Raw genomic sequence first — 20,192 nt, 5'->3', positions numbered from 1 at the left:
GCTGGTCTTCCTCAGCAAAAAGAGGAGGATTAGCATGGATGTTAGCTCAGGGCTGATCTTCCTCACACAAAAAAAAAAAAATTGTGGTTCCCTTCTAGAGCAGGGCTTCTAGCAGTGGCACTAATGGCATTTTGAACGTAATGCCAGCATTTCCCATGCCCTTGGGCCCAACTTAGCAACTCACAGGACTCAAGAGCTGGAATGAACCTTGGCCAAAACTTTACAGATCAGGAAACCAAGTCCCAGAAAAGCTAAAGATCAGGCCGAAGTCACACAGCTATGACAGAGCCAATACCTGAACCCAGATCTTCCATTCTCTGTATTCCTTAACAACATAGCCACCAGTGCTGTAGGCCACAGCCACCAGTTTTGTCAGAGGAAGCTCTTACTCTCTAGCAGCAATTCAAATGAGAACAGGTGTGAGGGACCCACACAGGAATGTGTACACAATGGGCATACTGTCATCCATATATCCTACTCGGCTGCAGCCACTAAGACAAGCTCAGAGTCTATGCAGAAGACACGTGAGGAAATCAGAGGTATGTCCCACACAGGTGTGAATCTCCAGTGTTGCTACTCCCATATCCTTCGACTAGACTAGCAAACCTTCTTTCAGCCAAAACAAAAGGGCTCTGGTCCCCTGGGGCTGCTGCTGGCCCCTTTCACTGGATAGTTCACCATACAACTATTCACTGCATCTAGTCAACAAATATTTATTGAGTATCTATTATATGCCAGAAACCAAGCTGAGCACAGGCCATGTGGGTCTGATCTAGTTTCTGTTAGAGGCCCTATTCATGGATTGCTTTGAGATCCCTTACTCCTTACCACTCTAAGTTTCCCTCAAGTAAGCTCATCTTCCCCTGAGCTAGCTTAGGAGAATCTGACTTTGGCTTGTGACCAAAAGAGCACAACTAAAACCACATGAAATGTATATATACTGCAATAAATTCCAGATGGGTCAGCATTAAATGCCAACTAAAAACCAGAAGGAAAAAAGAATAGCCAATTTACCCCAGCAGTGGAGGGAAAATAATCTTCTGACAAATGATATGATCACAGACAGGACTGAGGGTTCAAAAAAATAAAAGCATGAAGAGAGGGGAGGTATGGTAATATGGTTGGAATATGCGACTAAAGTCAGACAGGCCTGCCTCTACTTCTAATGACCTGCGTGGCCTTGAGCACGTTATTTAACCTCTCTGAGTCTCACTTCCCCATGTGAAAAATGGGATAATGCAATAGTACCAACCTCCTAGGGTTGTTGTGAGGACTGAATGAGAGAACGTGTGCCAAACGATTACATGGCACTGGTACATATTCAGTAACCATTCTTTCTGGGACTTAGGAGCCACTTAGTGCTCACCCTCCAATCTGATCCTGACCTTTCCCCAGAAGATCCTAGCAAAATGGCACCACAAACTTCCCTGGGCTGCATTGTGCACTACACCATGGATTAATGCCACCGTGTCTCTCTACTGTCTCAGGTGCAAGGAACCCTGCCCAAGTCAAATGGCAACGTGGAGCCCAGTACCATTTTGGGGTGACACTAATTGACCCAGAAATCCTGAGAGGCTGGTCTGGAATGTGGTAAGAGGAGGACGACAACCCTTGCCTAACCAATAGAAATGGAAGTTCAGCAGTCCTACCATACTGTGAGGATTCACCATTCATCAAAGACCCATGGAAATAGCAGCATCTCTGAGTGTTTCTGCCGCCACAGTTCGGAGGCACGTGGAGTCTCTCACCTGCCTTTCCTCAGAGTGCAAGTGTTCTCAGAGTCAGTGTCCTAAATCTAAACCAGACCTCTTCTTCCCAGAACTAGGCTGAAGGCTCTTTAAGAGTAGGGCCTTGCACTCTATATGCCCCATAACACTCTGATTGGGATTCTACACACAGGAGGCACTTAAAAATGCTTTGAGGGCCGGCTCCGTGGCTTAGCGGTTAAGTGCGTGTGCTCCGCTGCTGGTGTCCCGGGTTCAGATCCCAGGCGTGCACTGACGTACCGCTTCTCCGGCCATGCTGAGGCTGTGTCCCACATACAGCAACTAGAAGGACGTGCAACTATGACATACCACTATCTACTGGGGCTTTGGGGGAAAAAATAAATAAATAAATATATCTTTAAAAATGCTTTGAACTAAATACTACTTGAGTGTCAGCGAACAGAACTAGGAACGTGTATGTTAAGTTCACAGGTGAAGGCCAAGTATGGCAATAATGCCAGGACCAATTCCCCCTCCATCCATAAGGGGCAGTGCCGTACTCATGCTGGATCAGGTACCTTCAGTTCCAGCCAGAACCCTCAGTGATCCAGGTGGAGAACTTCAAAAGCATCTGATACATTGGTGCTTTCCCAGGAGGCTCTCCAAGACTTGTTAATTATTGTCTAAATATCCTTTGAATCTGGCCCCTCTTCACAAGGTCCTTGGTTCAGGCCTTCCTTATCCACTGGAGGATGTTCTCTGTCACCAGTCCCTCCCACTCCCATTTGTCCCATACACACAGCCATCAGAGACCAAAAATAATCAGGTCACTTTTCTTTATAAAAGCCTTCACGGGATTTTCTCTTGATACAAAAAGTAAAGACCAAACTCCTCAGCATAACACACAAGACCCTTTCCAATCGGCCACAGCCTATCTTAGCAGCAGTATCTTCTACCACTTGGAACACGTAGTGTATTACATGTCTTCATATCATTGCCCATGTTATTCCCTCTTCCTTAAAATTCTTCCGTGCCATTTTTCCCTAGTTGTTCCTCATCTCTCTGGCAAACTCCTTAGCCCTCCTTCAAGACTGTAGCAGGCAGCCTCTGAGATGGCCCCCAATGATCCCACCTCTTAATATTCCTGTCCCTATACAAGGTCTTCCCCTTGAGCGTGGGCTGGACCTAGTGACTCACTTCTAATAAATATAATATGGCAAAAGTGATGAGACGTCACTTCTGTGGTTGGGTTATAAAAAGACTGTGACTTCTACCTTGCTTGCTCTCTCTCATTCTCTCCCTTGCTTGCTCTGAGGGAAGTCAGCTGCCATGGCACGAACTACCTCTGGTAAGACCCATGTGGCAAGGAACTGACATCTCTGGCCAAAAGCCAGCAAGGACCTGAAGCCTGCCACGGCCATTGAGTGAGCTTACAAGCCTCCTATTGAGCCTTGAGATGACTGCAGCCCTGGCTGGCACCTTAATTGTAGCCTTGTGCAAGTCCCTAGGCTGGAGGACTCAGTCAAGTCACATCTGGACTCCTGACCCACAGAAATGGTGCAAAAATAAATGTACAATAAACACTAAGTTTCGGGGTAATTTGTTATGCAGCCATAGATAATTGATACAAATGTCACTCATCTTTTAAGCATTCCCCAACACCTTCTTCTATCCCCCACCTATACCGCTCCTATTGCTCATGGGATAAATCCAAATTCCTTAATAGCCCCCAAGGCATCATACGATGATTCAATTCAGTTCACCTTCCCAAACTCACCTTTCACCATTGCGCATGGCACCTGAGGTAACTGATACTTCAGTTACTCGAATGTGCCCCAGTCTAACCTTTCTCCGTTTGCACATACTGTTCCCACTTTCTGGAGTACTTCTTCCCTCTCTCTTTATGTATTTAACTTCTATTTGTTCTTCAAACTCCCAACTCACATCTGTTTTCTCCAGGAAGACACCCAACTCCCAAGGCTGGGTTTAGGTGTCCCCTTTCGTGCCCCCCCCCCATACATTTCCAATCAGAGCATTTATCCCATTATGCTGTCAATGCCTTTGACTGGCTTATCTCCTGGGCTGGACTGCAAGATCTTTAGGGGCAGGGCACATATCTGTCATTCACATATGTATATATACTAGTCCCGTTGTAACTTTTAGAAATTTCACTACACACAGAAGTGGTTCTTCCAATACTTTGGCTTCTCAGGTCCTTGAATTCTTCTCCGGTGATCTTCTTCTCTAGTACTTAACCCTACTACTTAGTGGTTAATTTGTAATCCACCCTACTCTCGACACTGACTCGTTCACACACCATAGTCCTTCTCATCACCAAGAACTGCAACCTCTCCATGATCTCAAATATATGCATCCCATTCTCCTCCACCACCTCATTACTTTCTAGCTCACTCCCTCTAGTATTTGGACTCCAACTATTCTTTTATCCTAACAGGACCTCCAATGCATTGATACTACCATCTTTTCACTGATCCTCACAGTGAATATGTCCTCTCTTCCCTTCTTTCCCACCTTACATTCATGACCAATCTTTGTAATAATTCATTTCTTCACTTGGCAAAACCACAATCCTAGTTAAATCTAACCTGGTATTTGCACCCATGCAATTGAATGTAGCTGGAGAAAAGCACACAACCACCTAGACTGGTCTCACTTTAAATTCATGACCATGAACCAAAGATGAGCCCTTAATGTTGTAATGATACAATCATGCTGTATCTCCCCGGTTTATTCTATTCATTCACCTATTCTTTTTTTTTTTTTTTTTTTTTTTTGTGAGGGCGATCAGCCCTGAACTAACATCCGTGCTAATCCTTCTCTTTTTGCTGAGGAAGACCGGCTCTGAGCTAACATCTATTGCCAGTCCTCCTCCTTTTTTTCTTCCCCAAAGCCCCAGTAGATAGTTGTATGTCATAGTTGCACATCCTTCTAGTTGCTGTATGTGGGACCGCGGTCTCAGCATGGCCAGAGAAGCGGTGCGTTGGTGCGTGCCCGGGATCCAAACCCAGGCCGCCAGTAGCGGAGCACACGCACTTAACCGCTAAGCCACCGGGCTGGCCCTCACCTCTTCACCTAGATGACTATTTCACACCTTCTTTCTCTTCAAATCTCTAACAACTCCTCTCCCATACTCTCAGCTGATGACTCTGTTTCCTACTTCACTGAGAAAATTGAAACAATCAGAATTTCCACAGATTCCCACCACAATATTTATGCACTTATCAGCATCCATACACACAACTCTGCCTTCCCTCCTGTTACTAAAGATGGATCGTCTGTGGTCCCACAGCCATTCCTCTTTTTGTGCACCACATCTCACCCCTCCAACTCTAGGAAACCATTCCAACAATCTACCCTCACCCTCCTACATCATTAATTTCCCCTTCTCAACTGTGTTGTTCCCATCAGCATATAAACAGGCTGTGACTTCTCCCACATTAAAAAAATAATAACAGAGTTTCAGTTTGGGAAGATGAAGAAGTTCTGGAGATGGACGGCATGATGGTTACACAACATTGTGAATGTACTTAATGCCACTGAACTGTATGCTTAATAATGGCTAAAATGGTCAATTTTATGTTATGTATACCTTACCACAATAATAATTCCACTTCCCCTACCAGATACCACCCCATTACTCTGTTCCCCTTTGCAGCAAACTTGCAATAAATTCCTTCTCTTCCACTTTCTATTAAATTCACACAAATAAAGCTTTAACCCCTATTACTAAACCAAAACTGCTCTTGTCAAGATCCCCAGTGACATCCACATTGCCAAATCCAGTGATTAATTCTCACTCCTTGTCTTACTTGACTCCTCAGCAGCATTTGAACCAGTTAGTCTCTCCCCGCCTAGTTGGTGTACTTTCTTCACTGGGCTTCCAGGTCACCACACTCACTTGGTTTTCTTCCTACCTCATTAGTCACTTCCTCTCAGTCTTCTTTGCTGGTTCCTCCTCTTCCCCCTAACCTCTTACCACTGTAGTGCCCGGGGCTCAGGTTCTTGCTCTGCTTTTCTGCTCTACCTATACTCTGTCCTTTGGTGATCTTGTCTACTTTCCCAGTTTTAATACCACCTATATGCTGATGATTCCCATATTTACATCTCCAGCCCATATGTTAACTCTCCACTTAACACATCCAAACTATCTAAAACTGAACTCATCTCCCCCCAAAATTTGATCCACCCACAGTCTTCCTCATCTCAATGGCAATATCACGTTTCCAATCGCTCAGGTTAAAAAGCTTGGAATCATTTTTTACTCCTCTTTTTCTCTCCCACTCTATATTTTGTCCATCGGGAAACCCTCTGGGCTCTCTATCTTTTTAAAATATCCAGAATCCAACCTCTTTTCATCTCCTCCTTTGCCACCACAGTACACTGCGCCACCATCACGTCTAGATGTTTGCAGTGGCCTCCTAACTTGTTTCTCTGTTTTCACCTTCGCTCCTGCAAGTCTATCCTCAACACTGCAGACTTTGTGATCTTTCAAATATAAGTCAGATCATATTACTCCTCTATTCAAAACTCTCCAGTGGATCCTTTTTTCACCAAAAGAAAAAGCCAAATCGTCACAGTTGCCTACAAGGCCCTATGTGATCTGACATCCATTGCTTCTCCAACCTCAGCTCATTCCACTCCAGACATATGGGCCTTCTTGCTGTTCCCTGAACATGCCAGGCACACTTCCACCTTAGGGGAAATTCCCTCTGCCTGAAATTCCTTTCGCCGAGCTACCCATATGCCTAATATCCTCGCCTCCTTCAAGTCTCCACTGTAACGTCACTTCGTACATTAGGTCTATCACGATCACACTGTTTAAATCACAACCCACCCCCCTGCACTCCCTTCACTCTTTCTACTCTTTTTTTCTTTTCATAGTATTTACCACTTCTAAACACTATTTAATTTACTTATTTATTATGTATATTCTATATTATTGCTATCTCTCCACTAAAAGTAAATTCCATGAAGGCAGAGAGTTTTGTTTGTTCAACATTCCAAGCACCTGGAAGAAGTCCTGATACAGAGGGGAAACTCAAATATTGCTGAACGCACAAATAAGCCCAGCATAATGCCTACGCATAATAGATGCCTACCAAATATTTTATAAATGAGTGAATGAATAAACGAATGGTCTATCTACCGCTAAGCTGTGAGCTTCCCATGGACAGGCATGGATTTGGCAATGTGGATGTCACTGGGGATCTTGACAAGAGCAGTTTTGGTTTAGCAATACATACCTATGAGAGTTTAATTTATAAATTAAGCACAGTAAGAGATTAACAGCAATAACTAATAATAAAACATAAAAATATAAAATATAAAATAATATAAAAATTATGACAATATACTGTAATAAAAGTTATGTGAATGTGGTCTCTCTCTCAAAACATCTTATTGTACAAATTTAATGTCTTTTCCATCTTAACTAAGCACTTATGCACTGTGGCCATAACTTTTGCAGTTTGAGGTGCGACAGCACGAATTTCTTTTTCCTTCTTCACAATTTCATGGATAGAAGATTTGTTCTTACCCTAGATCTTAGCGACCACAGCATACAATTTTTTCTTTCCTTATTAAGTTGAAAACTTTCACCTTTTCACTGAAAGGAAGCACTTTTTGGCTTCTCTTCGGCATATTCGAATTGCCAGCATCACTACTCCTGCGCTTTGGGGCCGTTAGTACGTAAAATAAGCATTACTTGAACACGAGCACTGCGATACCGCAACAGTCAATCTGATAACCCAGACGGTTACTAAGTGACTAACGGGCAGGTAGCATATACAGCCCGGATACACTGGACAAAGGCATGATTCATGTCCCAGGCAGGACGGAGCAGGGCAGTGCAAGACTTCATTACGTTACTCAAAATGGCATGCAATTTAAAACTTACGAATTATTTATTTCTGTAATTTTCCATTTAATATTTTCAGACTATGGTTGACCACGGGTAACTGAAACTGTGAAAAGTGAAACCATGGATAATGGGGGACTACTGTATCCTGTTTCCTCCATGCCCACTCCCAGTCTGGAGCTTTCCATTTCCAGATCACTCAGGATGTAATTCTCAATGACTAGAATGAAGTGGTTGGGTAAACATGATGGAGGAAGGGACCTCTTACTGAAGAAGGGCTTCCCTGCAGGCTTTAACTAAGGCTTCACCATCAGACCACACAGGTAGGGTTTCCAGGTGGGCGCACTGTGAGTCCCTAAGTAATAGATGCAAACCAGCCTCCCATAAGCTTTAGCTCCAATGTCAGGCTTCCAGGCCCCAAATTCTGATAACCTAGAAACTAGAAAATCAAGTTACTTCAACAAACACATCCCTTGTGTTTCTCTTCTCAGTGCACCACATCTCAATAGGTAAGGCTGGCGTTGGCTCAGATACCTTTGCAGCCCATCACTCATTTCTAAGACTAGGTGGAGGGGAGTGAAATGGCTCCTTATGCTGCACTTGTGGGATAGGCTGCTTCTACCTGCCACACACACAAGTCAGGGAGGAAGCAATCGACCTTCCTGACTCCAGGGTCCTGCTTGCAGCTGGAGAACACAGAGGCTGTCACCTGTAAGAGAGGCAGGAAGGGGGGTGGTGCAGAAGGAGAGCTAGTGCCAACCTGGAAGTCAGAACTCTGCTACTATCTCATCCTATGACCTTGGGCAAGTGATTTCACTCTCTGGGCCTTAGTTTCCTCATATTTAAAACTAAAATTTTGAAGCAGATAATCTAACTATATGATTCTTATAAAATTGAACTATTATTGGCTCCTCTAACTTGACTGTTTGGGAGGACAACATTGTCTGCATACACCTCCCTGCAAATTCATCTTTACTGCCTCCTCCCCAACTCAGCTGTCATTCATTAATAAAAATAAACAATCCTGGTGCCAACTATGTGCCAGGCATTATACTAGGACTGGGCGTACAGCTGTGAATATGACAGACACAGTCCCTGTCCTCAGGAGCTTATTGTCTAGCAGGGAGATAGACATCAGACATCAAAGGGTTTTTCAGTTACTACCAGGAATAAGTGCTAGAGAGACGTGGAAGTGATAATGGCATTGTGTGAACAATGCAGCACATCTATGGCCTAGTCTGGGGTTTCTGAAAGCCTTCCTGAAGGAGGTAACATCTGAGCTGAGCTCAGAAGGACAAATAGGAATGAACTAGGTGAGAAGGAAGGGCATTTCAGAGAGAGAAAGAATACTTACAAACACCCTAAGGCGGAAGTCACATCTTATCAAAGCCAGTGTGGCCCAAGTGCAGAGTGAGGAGCAGGGGGGCAGAGATGACATTGGTGAAGTCAGCACAGGTGAGACCACCAAGGGCCTTGTAGGCCATGAGAAGGATGTGGTCTTAATATACGTTAGTTGATGGGGCCCGCCCCGTGGCTTAGTGGTTAAGTGGGCGTGCTCCGCTACTGGCAGCCCGGGTTCGGATCCCGGGTGCGCACCGACGCACCGCTTCTCCGGCCATGCTGAGGCCGCGTCCCACATACAGCAACTAGAAAGCTGTGCAACTATGACATACAACTATCTACTGGAGCTTTGGGGGAAAAAAAAAAGGAGGAGGATTGGCAATAGATGTTAGCTCAGAGCTGGTCTTCCTCAGCAAAAAGAGGAGGATTAGTATGGATGTTAGCTCAGGGCTGATCTTCCTCACAAAAAAATAAATAAATAAATATACGTTAGTTGATGAAAGAGATTGGTGCAGAGTAGGGGTGGCAGAGTGAAAGGTGATTGGGTGTGTGTTTTTCAAAGCTCTAATGAACTCTAAGGGATACAAGTCAATATAAAAAGGCCAATAATTGGGGCCAGCCCAGTGGCATAGTGGTTAAGTTCACACATTCCACTTCGGCAGCCCAGGATTCACAGGTTCCGATCCTGGGCGCAGACCTACACACCACTCATCAAGCCATACAATGGAGGTGTCCCACATACAAAATAGAGGAAGGCTGGCACACATGTTAGCTCAGGGACAATCTTCCTCAAGCAAAAAGAGGAGGATTGGCAACAGATGTTAGCTCAGGGCCTTCCTCACCAAAAAAAATAATAAAATAAATAAATAAAATAAAATAGGCCAGTAATGAAGCAACTAGAGTAAAACAGTTGAAAGATGATCAGTATTTGACATGGCTGATGTCAGTGGAAAAACAGATAAATTCAAGAGAGATTTAGGAGGTAAAAGTGATAAGATGTGAGGGAGGGGAGGAGGCGGGCAGGTAAGAAAGAAGAAAGTACCAAAGTGCAACCTTAGTGGTTTAAATGGGGAATACTGTTAGAGGACCAAGTTTGGAAAGGGGGTGATATCATTGGTTCAGTTTGGGACATGTTGAGTGTGACAAAGCTGTGAGATACCAAGCAGAGAAGATGAGTAGCAAGGTAAATATACAAATCTGGAGCTCAAAGGTCTCCAACTAAAGAACTGAAGACATGAATATGAGAGTCCTCATAGACACAGTGAGGAAAGCCATGAAAACTGTGTACAAAGAGAGTACGGGAGTAACAAAGAGAACCCAGGATGGAGACTTGAAGAGCTCCCACATTTAAAAAGTAATGGAGTAGAGAGGAAAGAGCCAAAAAACAGACAATGTAAAGGAATGACCAGAGAGGTAGAAGGAAAACTAAGGTGTGACGTCATGGCAGCCAAGGGAACAACACATTTCAAGAAGTCAGGATTAGTTAATAGTATCAAAGTACTAAGAGATGAAATAAGATGGGGAATGAAGCATGTACGGTAGGTTTAGGAACTTGTAGTTCACTTAGAGCAGTTTTGATAGAGTGGGAATTGGGGAAGAAGCCAAATGGTCTTCTGGAGACCATTTGGAGAGGAGAGGTCATGAAACAGAGACAAAGTGTATAGACTGTTCTTTCAACAAGTTTGGCTGTGAAAGAGAAAGATAGGTGGTAATTTAAGATGGGAGAGACCTGAGGATGTTGAAAAATGGATAGAAAGGATTCAGCAGAGATGAAGACAGAGGAGGGACAGTTGAGAGAAAGAAAAGTCAACAGTATCAGGATCCCAAGAAGGTAGAAAGGAATGGACCACAGGGCAGAGCTGGAGGACTGGCCTCAGTCAGAAAGGGACAGCTCCTCTGAGCATCAGAAGGAAGGAGAGGATGAGTATGCAAGTCAGTTTATATTCATCCCTCCAAACACACAAAGTCATTAAGTCAGTTCTGCTAATGTTTTCCAGAGAAAACCTCAAAATTTACAGGCCCATGTGTTCTTGGTGAGCAATGTAGATCCCAGGAAGCAAACAACCTCTGTGGGCTCTATCTTGACACCTAGAACAAAACAACACTCCCTCCTCTGTCCTGCTCCTGAGTCAGAACCAGGCCAAATGGGAGCTGCTTCAAGCCAAGCTGTCTGCAGGTGATGTGACAGGATCTCTGGGAGATGGCCCAGGTGTAACCAGGTCCGGGGAAATGACTGAAAACAGCAGTGAAGTAGAAGAGAAGTCACCAAGTGCCAGCATGCAGATGAGGGATCAGATGGGTGTGTTAGGACAGGAAAAGAGCCCTACTCCTTCACGCGGTAACTTTGGAAGGGGGCAGAGGCTGCCCAGCTGCCTAACAGACTCAGCTCTTATGTTACACACTATAGTTCAGAGTAAGATACCTCCCACGTCATTGCCTAGGCTCCCCCAGGCCTGGAATCTGGGGCAGTTTCTCCAGTTCACTGTCTCAGAGCCATGGCTGTAACTCTAGGACCAGAATTCAATCAGCATCTCTTAGTCCGAAGTGCAGAAACAGCACCAGGATACAAAGATTTAAGAGGACAAGTGCTTGCCAAGGTCACATGAAGCAGAAGACCAAAACACAGGGGCTGCCAAGTCCCAGGTCAGCACTTGAGCCCTGCAGATGGAAACCAACACCCCCCTCCATCCAGGCCCTGCTCTCCCAGACTGCTCTCTTTTCAGCCCTTTGAGGCACTCCTTCCGCAGACCAGAGAGAGGATACTCATTTACAGTGCCACTGTAACAAAAGCTCATCCCTGAGGGAAAATCAGCAAAAAGGCTTAATTCCAAATGAAGAACTGTAGAAGGAGACTATTTAGAATGCTGTCTCCTAGGTCCCTGTCGCCCAGAGTCCCCAAAGCACTGGGGAAGACAGATGGAAAAGAAAAGGCAGGAATTGTGGGGAGGCGACAACTGACACTTAGCAGACGGCCTATAATAAGCAAATGAGATAATAGAAATAAACACAGCTTTGGGGAGAGGTGGTGCAAGTGCTGCCCTAGCAGGCCCAGAGGCTCCAGGGAGTCACTCTGTGCTAGAAACCCTGTTATTTCTAGGGCACCAAGCAGCACCTGACCTGAATAGGGAGCCTCTGGAAGCAGAAGCCAGAGGGCCAATCAGAGGCTGAGAAACACAGAACAGCTCAGCCAGGGGACCTTGGTCACCAGCCCACTCCCAGAGTTGGGCAGGGGGAAAAACCACAGAACTCTTCAAAGAACCCTGTCCAGTCATCCCTTGAGTCTCCACATCAGCCAGGAAAGAATGCCTGTGTAATCAGTAAGAGTAATCCCCTTATCACTTCTCTTTGTTTTCAGCCTGGCTCTGCCTAGAAAGCATGGGTTCAAACGAGCTCCATCACTTATAACTAGTGTGGCCAGCTTGGAACTCACCTAATTGTTTCCAGCCTCAGGTTCCTAGATGTAATATTGGGAAGGGAAGGCCCACCTTCCTAGGCTGTTGTGAGGCTCAAATGAAGTAATGTCTGTAAAAGCACACGCTCAATAAGTGTTAGTGCCTTTCTTACTCCTCTGTCCCTGAGGGTTTACATTCATAACAAGCTCTTGGTCTACATTCCCTGAACCTACAGCAGAGGACAAGGGGGGAGAGGCTCAGAAGTCTCCTTGCCATTCAATTCAAAAGGTGGAAAGTCCACACCCAGATGATCAATAGGAGACAAAACAACAAGAATTGGTACTAAGAAAGAAGCTCTGAATTTGCAGTTGAATCTCAACAGCTTTCAAAAGGTAAAAGAAAACAAGAGCAGAATTCATCCTGAAGAGAAGCTTCACAGAGAGTGTATTGATTGTCCTGTGACTTGGAGGATTTATGTTAGTGGTTTTCAGGACAGGGATAGGAGACCCAGGGCCCAAGACAGTCAAACCAGAATAATATAAACTATCCCTTAACCAAAATGCATCTCACCTTCCACTTTTAGGAGGAAGCAGGAAATGAGGACAAAATTGTCATTAGAGAATTTTTTAAAAATCAAAGGCAGGATGGATATGTCCCAAGATCAGGACTTACATATTCAAGCCAAACTTCTGCTTCCATGGATCTATGCAATGAGAAAGGATGACCAGGACACATGCAAGAAGCTCAAGGATAGACTGAATTCTACAATTACTGAGGCAGAAAAATGTCCCCATGCATTTTAGCAAGATCTTCTCTAGCAAAAGTTGAGATAAAACAGCTCTTCATGTAGAAAAAAGAAAGTTTGTATATGTGGCGCATCTGGCTCCAAGAAAAGAGTTAGCTGATTTCATCACATCTACTATGCCATCAATTGTAAGGCAGGGCCAAATTTCAGAGGTGTTAACGTATGGAGTGGAGGGAATTGCATCACAGAGCCAATGAAACAGGATATGTCTGCCTGAGGAAATGTTCTATGACGTGTCTCAAACTTCCACTCTGTAGCCTTGTCCTTTAAGTCCTTGGCAGAGGGGCTGTGAAGAGGTTATCCAAAGGCATCCTCAGAGCATTAATCTTCAAGAGTGAGCAAACTGGTTAGCAGTTGTAATAATAACAGCATACTCTGATACAGAACTTTCCAATCTCAAAGCACTTTCACAGACACTATTTCCTCTGAGCTTCACAATATTAGCCTGTTAGGTAAGAAAAGCAAATATCACTAACCCTATTTTTCAATTAAGGAAACAGGCTCCCAAAGTTCAGGTGTCCCAAGGTCACAGAGCTTGGAGTTTAAACCGACAAACTGACAAAAAGATGAATTGGAGTTTAAACTGACATCTCTCTCCTAGGACTGTGCTCTGTTTTATGAAAAGAAATCTGAGGTTAGGACCATTCCAGCATGTCCATTGAAGAAGTCCACAAGTAATGCCTGACCTCTGAATTTTTAAGTTCTGTCTCTACTCAACACTGTTTTCCCAACAACGATCCTTAAAGGCCTACAAGGGGTATGAAATACTGGAAGGGACCAGGCTTTGCCCATCCTCTGGAAGCACTGCCCATGACCTAAGAGAGCAATCTCAACCACTTAAGTTTCATACCACACAGAGAACTCATGATTCCCTGAAATATCGCCTCTGCACCCATAACATGAGCATGTATTTTGCTAATTCTTTCTTGAGTCCAGGTAGAAGGGTCCTAGGATTCCTGTCTACATCTACTCAGGGAACAAGGACAAGGAGTACTTCATTTACCCCAGGTGGCTAAGGGACCTGTGAAGAGCAAAGACAGAGAGACAGAAATGGTCTCCCAGTCTAGGAGAGGAAGAATCCACACCCTACAAGCTAAGAGGCCTTATTTTAGGAAATGTTTGGGCTCATCCCAAAGTAAGACTAGCCTAGGTATCTGCATGCATAAAACAAAAAGGCTCCATCCTCAGCCCTCAGCTTTCCCCTTGCTATAGTCTTCCCTCCAGGAGTCCTCTGCTCTTGCGGCATCAGCTATCCCCCCTCATTTATATGCTGTGGACTTGCAATTCCACATCTCCAGTCTAATCCTCTCACTTAGGCTTCAGCCCTCCACCAAGGGAGTCCCCGCCTTCTCTCTTACTGCTTCTCCAATTCATGGTTTAGGTTGCAGCCTAACTAAACCACCTGCCATCCTAGTTCAGGTCAAACATTCACTGAGCTAGGTACTGTGCCGTGTGCTGGTCCCAAAATATCTTTTGAACTTTCTTTCTTCCATAATTTTATTCAAGCTTTTATCTCTACCAGGAATGACCTTCCCCTACTACCAACTACCAAAGTCCAACTTGACCAATCATTCAAGGTCTATCTATAATTCCATCTCCTTCTCCTTTAAGTCTTTTCTGATATCTAACTAGATATGTATTCTCCTCCCTCTCTCCTTCTTTATGTGCTACACTCTCCAAGTAGCACAAAACTTAGGACCCTCAATAACAATTTGATGATCTGCCATTCCTTCGCTAGAACTTTACAAGCTCCTTGAATATATCCATGTTGTACTCATTTTTACATTTCCTGCAAAGAGTTCTGCACAAAGGAAGCACCCAACAAACAGTTGATCTCCTACCTACTGTCTACTGTATTTTCTACTTGGGTCTCCCATCAACAAGAGGGAGCCTAGCGTAAATGGCCTGGGATCAGTATCTTGGCTCTGCCATTTATTTATAGCTTCATGACCTTGGGCAAATTATTAAACCTCTCTACACTTGAATTTTCCCCTTTGTAATAAAGAGGATAATAACAATATTTATTTCATACGGTTATTACGAGAACTAAATGAGTTAACATTTATAAAGTGGTTAGTACCGTGCCAAGTACATTATGAGTATCACATAAGTATTTGTTACATAAACGCAATCATTGCCAAATCATCATTTTCCTCTTTATAATTACTTTTCCTCAGAACGTCTCCATTTTTGCTAATGGCACTATTATTTTTCCCAGCTTTGCAAGATTAAACCTTAACTCCTTTCTCTGCTTCATGCCCGCTACCCAGCTCATCACCAAGTCTCACAGATTCTGGAAAGAAACAGTGTAGTTTACCTCTTCCTTCAGTTTCCATGGCTTCAAGGACGTTATAACCCTCTCCTCCTTTATAACTCCTTTCTCGAACATCTCTCTCCCCAACTCCAGTCAACTCTGAATTGTGTGTACAAAGTATTTGCAAACATTCCTCTCTTCATATCATATCTGCTCCACTACCTACAGTGATGCCATATCACCTCCAGAACCAAGTCCAAACTCCTTTGCCTGTTTCTGGGGACCCTCTTTAATCTGGTCTTGTCCTATTTTCCCATCTTATCTGCCCTAGATCTCTACCCCAACTCCTCATGGTCCTGTGAAGATATCTTGCTTGCCTTTACCTCTGCTCATATTGTTCTTTTGGCTTAGAAGCCCTTCCCTTATCCTCCTAAATCTCAAAAACCTATTCATTCCTCAAGACTAACCCCTAGTCCTAACTCTATCCTGGAAAATTTTCAGCTCTAATTGATCTTTCCCATCTCTGAATTCTATAGTCTATTTTCCCTTTTTGCAATTATTATATACCTTTCGCTTTATGTCATTTGCTATTGATTCATGTTAATCTGATATCCTCAACTAGACTGTAAACCCCTCAAGAGCAGGGTACATGCCTACTAGACCTCCCCAGCAAACTTCAAAGAAAAGAACAATAAAGGAGCTAAAAATATATATCTATTAGACAATATTTGATGATGAACTTGCCTCTTTCTTTGGGAGACAGGGAGTAGATGAGAATGGGACTGCATACCCATCTAGCTGATCCTATATGCTGTGTTCACAGATGGTGTGGCAACCCTACCTGGGGGATCTGCTATAGCCAAAAAGCCTGCTCTCTCTGTAGACAAACGCCAACAATCACTGTAACCTAGGCTGCCATATGGTTCACCCAGCCCTGTAGCAAAATCAGTTTCCCAGGGATATGAGGAGACCAAGAAGACAACTCTTCTATTTATGGAATGGACAGAGTTGAGCTGGCCCTGCCAAAACCAGGAAGGCATAGTCTCCAAAGACAAGCCAGAAGTTAAGCAGAGGCAAACCCCACATCCCCCGAGGCACTTGTCAACTGAATCTACCACTTCCCTGGAGTCTAGTGACATGGGCCCAATAAGCCTCCTCCCTCAAGACTCTTGAGACTTCCCTAGAGGAATCCACAGCTGGGCAACGGCAGAGAGAAGAGGTTACAGTGACCTCACTGTATGGAGAGAGCTGGCCAAAGTTGTACTTTAATTTCTGTTTTCACAGCATCTGGTCCTGCGGGCCATTAACAGAGTAAAACAATTTTATCATGAGCCAGCTGTCCTAATTTAGGAGGGACACTCCCCATCTTTTGATCAACTATTCATCAGTTTCCCCATTCTCCCTCCCTTGTGGATTTCAAAGGCAGGAAAAGGTCAGGCCCCCATCATCTTCCTAAATTGCCCCAACCCCTCCCATCCAATTATCAAAATCACAGACTTGAGGAGGCTGCACGGGTTTGATACTTAGAACAGAATACAGGGAAAGTTCAGCTTCAAGAAAGCAATTCAGCATTCCAGACATCCAGACTGTCTCTCAGCCCAGGATTTTGCTAAAATTTTCAAAGAAAAACTATAAACCCATGCAGGCTCTATTTTGGTGCCATGCCACTTACCTAATTGGCTTGAAACACTCTCTTCATCCCAGTTCTCACAGTTGAAGAAGAAACCACCATTTGTCAGCTTAAACAAAACCCAGGATGTAAGTACAGCCTGCACAAGGTCATACAAAAAGCAGTGGGCTGGGACTGGACCTGGGGAGGCTGATTTCCAGGAAGCACTCTGATTATTTAAAAACAAAACAACAACAAAAACCTGACAAAGCCTGAATAGTGTCCTTTTCCTCAACTAAGGACACACCTCAGACTCTCCTCCCAGCCACCTAAAAGAAGCTCCTGTCATTTCTGACTGCCTGATTCAGATTGCAATTCTGCCATTTACTTGCCTCCAATCACCCTGACTACATCCTAAGGCCCTAATATCTCCCACTCCTCTGTGGCAAAGCAGAAAGTTCTGAGTATCAAGAGGACCCTAGAGGGCCAGCCCCATGGCCTAGCGGTTAAGTGCGTGTGCTCTGCTACCGGCGGCCCGGGTTCGGATCCCGGGCGCGCACCGACCCACCGCTTCTCCAGCCATGCTGAGGCTGCATCCCACATACAGCAACTAGACGGATGTGCAACTAGGACATACAACTATCTACTGGGGCTTTGGGGGAAGAAAAAGGAGGAGGATTGGCAATAGATGTTAGCTCAGAGCCGGTCTTCCTCAGCAAAAAGAGGAGGATTAGCATGGATGTTACCTCAGGGCTGATCTTCCTCACAAAAAAAAAAAAAAAGAGGACCCTAGATAAGTCACTTGTGCCGAATAAGCCTTCTTTTAACTTGGGCTTATTTTGAACCAGCTCTCCTGGCTATGTTCCTTGGGTATGGTACATGTAGGTACTCTAGCATCACATGAGAGAAGAAAATATTGCTTCACTCATTTTTCCCTCAGCTAATATTTATTGAGCTCCTATTATATGCCAAGTACCATGAAGGTGATAGGGATACAGTGGTATACAAAACAACCAAATTCCCTCATCCCTGAGTAATCTTTTCAAGGTACTTCCCATAGAGGCTAATAAAACACAGACTCTAATCCACACATCACAGACTTGGTTTTTACTATTATAAACAGCAACAACAATGACAGTAAAGAGTCCAATGTAGGGGCTGGCCCGGTGGCATAATGGTTAAGTGCACATACTCCACTGCAGCCGCCTGGGGTTCGCAGGCTCGAATCCCGGGGGTGCACTGACGTGTTGCTTGTCAAGCCATGCTGTGGCAGCGTTCCATATAAAGCAGAGGAAGATGAGCACGGATGTTAGCCCAGGGCCAATCTTCCTCAGCAAAAAGAGGAAGATCGGCATCGGATGTTAGCTCAGGGCTAATCTTCCTCACACACACACACACACACACACACACACACACACACACACACGAGTCCAAAGTAGTACTTTGAACTAAACCAACCTCCCACTTTCATCTAACATGGCTGCCTCAATTTACCACTTTCATACCTCTGCCATACATTACTTACCTAGACCAATCTCCTTCCGTAAACCAGATGCTTATTCCCAATTGCCAGTTCTAATACTAAGGTAAAATTCATTCTCTTTTCAAGTCATCAAGCCATCTAATTTACGTAAGACACAAAAAAATAAGTAAGATACATTGTTTGCTACAGTTCTATCTTGCACTCAAGAAGCTCACAGTCTAGAGAACCATATATACATACCCTCCTTCCCCATCCAACTATGTTAAGTGGTAGAATAGACCACTGTAATTATGATTACAGAAGAGCTATGAACTGCTACAGAAACACAGAGGATGCCATGATTCATACAAACTGAGGAAATCAGAAAAAGCTTTGAGGAGAAGTGGGATCTCAGCTGAGCCTTGAAGGATGAGGAGGCTAGCAACTGACTAAGAAGGAAAGGCAAGGCATACCAAGCCAAGGAAACAAAATGTGCAAAAGCACTAAGGAAGAAAAATGTAAAATATGTTCAAATTTTTCAAAACAGTACATTATGGCTAAAGCAAAGAGTAACTGTGGAAGAGTGGGCTAAAGACTTAAAAGCAGGTGGGGGTCAAATCATGGAAGGCCTTGCATGCCATGTAAAGGAGTTTTCACTTTATTCTATAGACAATAAGAAGCTATTGAAGATTTCTGGGTTGGAGAGAGATAATTACTTTTAGAAAGCTAATTCCAGCAATAGATGATAGAGGGAAGAGAGCAGAGATTCTGAAAATAGGGAATTCCATTTAGCAGCTACTGTGGCAGTCTAGGTGAGAGATAAGTATCCAACTAGGGCATCATGAATGAAAAGAATTGGACTGAAGAGACTTTGCAGTAGTAAAAACAGTCATGACTTGACAATGTACTGTATATAGGATTTGAAGATGACAAAGGAACCAAAGATGATTTTGAGGTTTCTAATGTCTTGGAAGACTAGATCTATGTGGTTATCTAAGATGGGGGTGTCCTAGACAGAACAGGATATGGTAAGAAGAATATAATGAGCTCAGTTTGAGACATTTTGAATTGTATCCTTTGTTAAGACCTCAGAAGATCAAAGGCCATGCCTCAAAGAATCTTTGAGACAGACAAAAGACTCTTAAAGACATGCTTCTCAGCCCCTTTCCATTAAAGACTAGAGATTCCACTTATCTGAAGGATGTTGTCCCACAGCAGCCACACAGGGAGGTCAAGGTAGCAAAGAGCTTATCATGATAAGGTTTTGTAAGTATGGCTTTTGTCTAATGTAGTGAACCATGATAAGATTCATAGGCAAACCACAATTTTTAAAAAGAAGTGTACTAGCAGGAACACCTCCAGCTTGGACTATAGGGGACAAGGCAGTACAAAATGAAAAGAAGCCTTTGGACCCCCAAACATTTACAAGTAGGAAGCAGGCTAAGTGTACTAGATATTTTTTTATTTTCTGGACATTACGATGTTTTGACATTTTAACCCTTTCTGACTGAGGAGAAACTGTCCCTCCCAGGGCTAGCCAATTCTTAGAGATAGCAAAAGACTCAGCCAGGAGCATGCCTTTGATATGCAAATTAACAAATCCAGAGCCAGATCCCCTCTATCTGACCCCTTAATCATCCCAAGGCCAGGTACCAGGCACCAGGGACCACCTCCATAGCTTAGAGCCCACCAAAATTATTCAAACTAGCCAATCCTAAACTGTTCACCCTGCCCTGCTCTGGCTT

At 44.0% G+C, this 20,192-nt stretch overlaps 1 protein-coding gene across 1 annotated transcript in view; it reads right to left on the bottom strand.

The window, feature by feature from the left end:
- NRG2 (neuregulin 2) overlaps positions 1 to 20,192 on the bottom strand; it is a 183,677-nt gene that overhangs the window by 148,044 nt on the left and 15,441 nt on the right. The window lies entirely within an intron of this gene.

The sequence above is a fragment of the Ceratotherium simum genome, chromosome 4, assembly GCF_057802395.1.
Source record: "Ceratotherium simum simum isolate JZ-2026a chromosome 4, ASM5780239v1, whole genome shotgun sequence".
NCBI lineage: Eukaryota > Metazoa > Chordata > Mammalia > Perissodactyla > Rhinocerotidae > Ceratotherium > Ceratotherium simum.
This window is presented reverse-complemented; position numbering and strand designations above follow the sequence as displayed.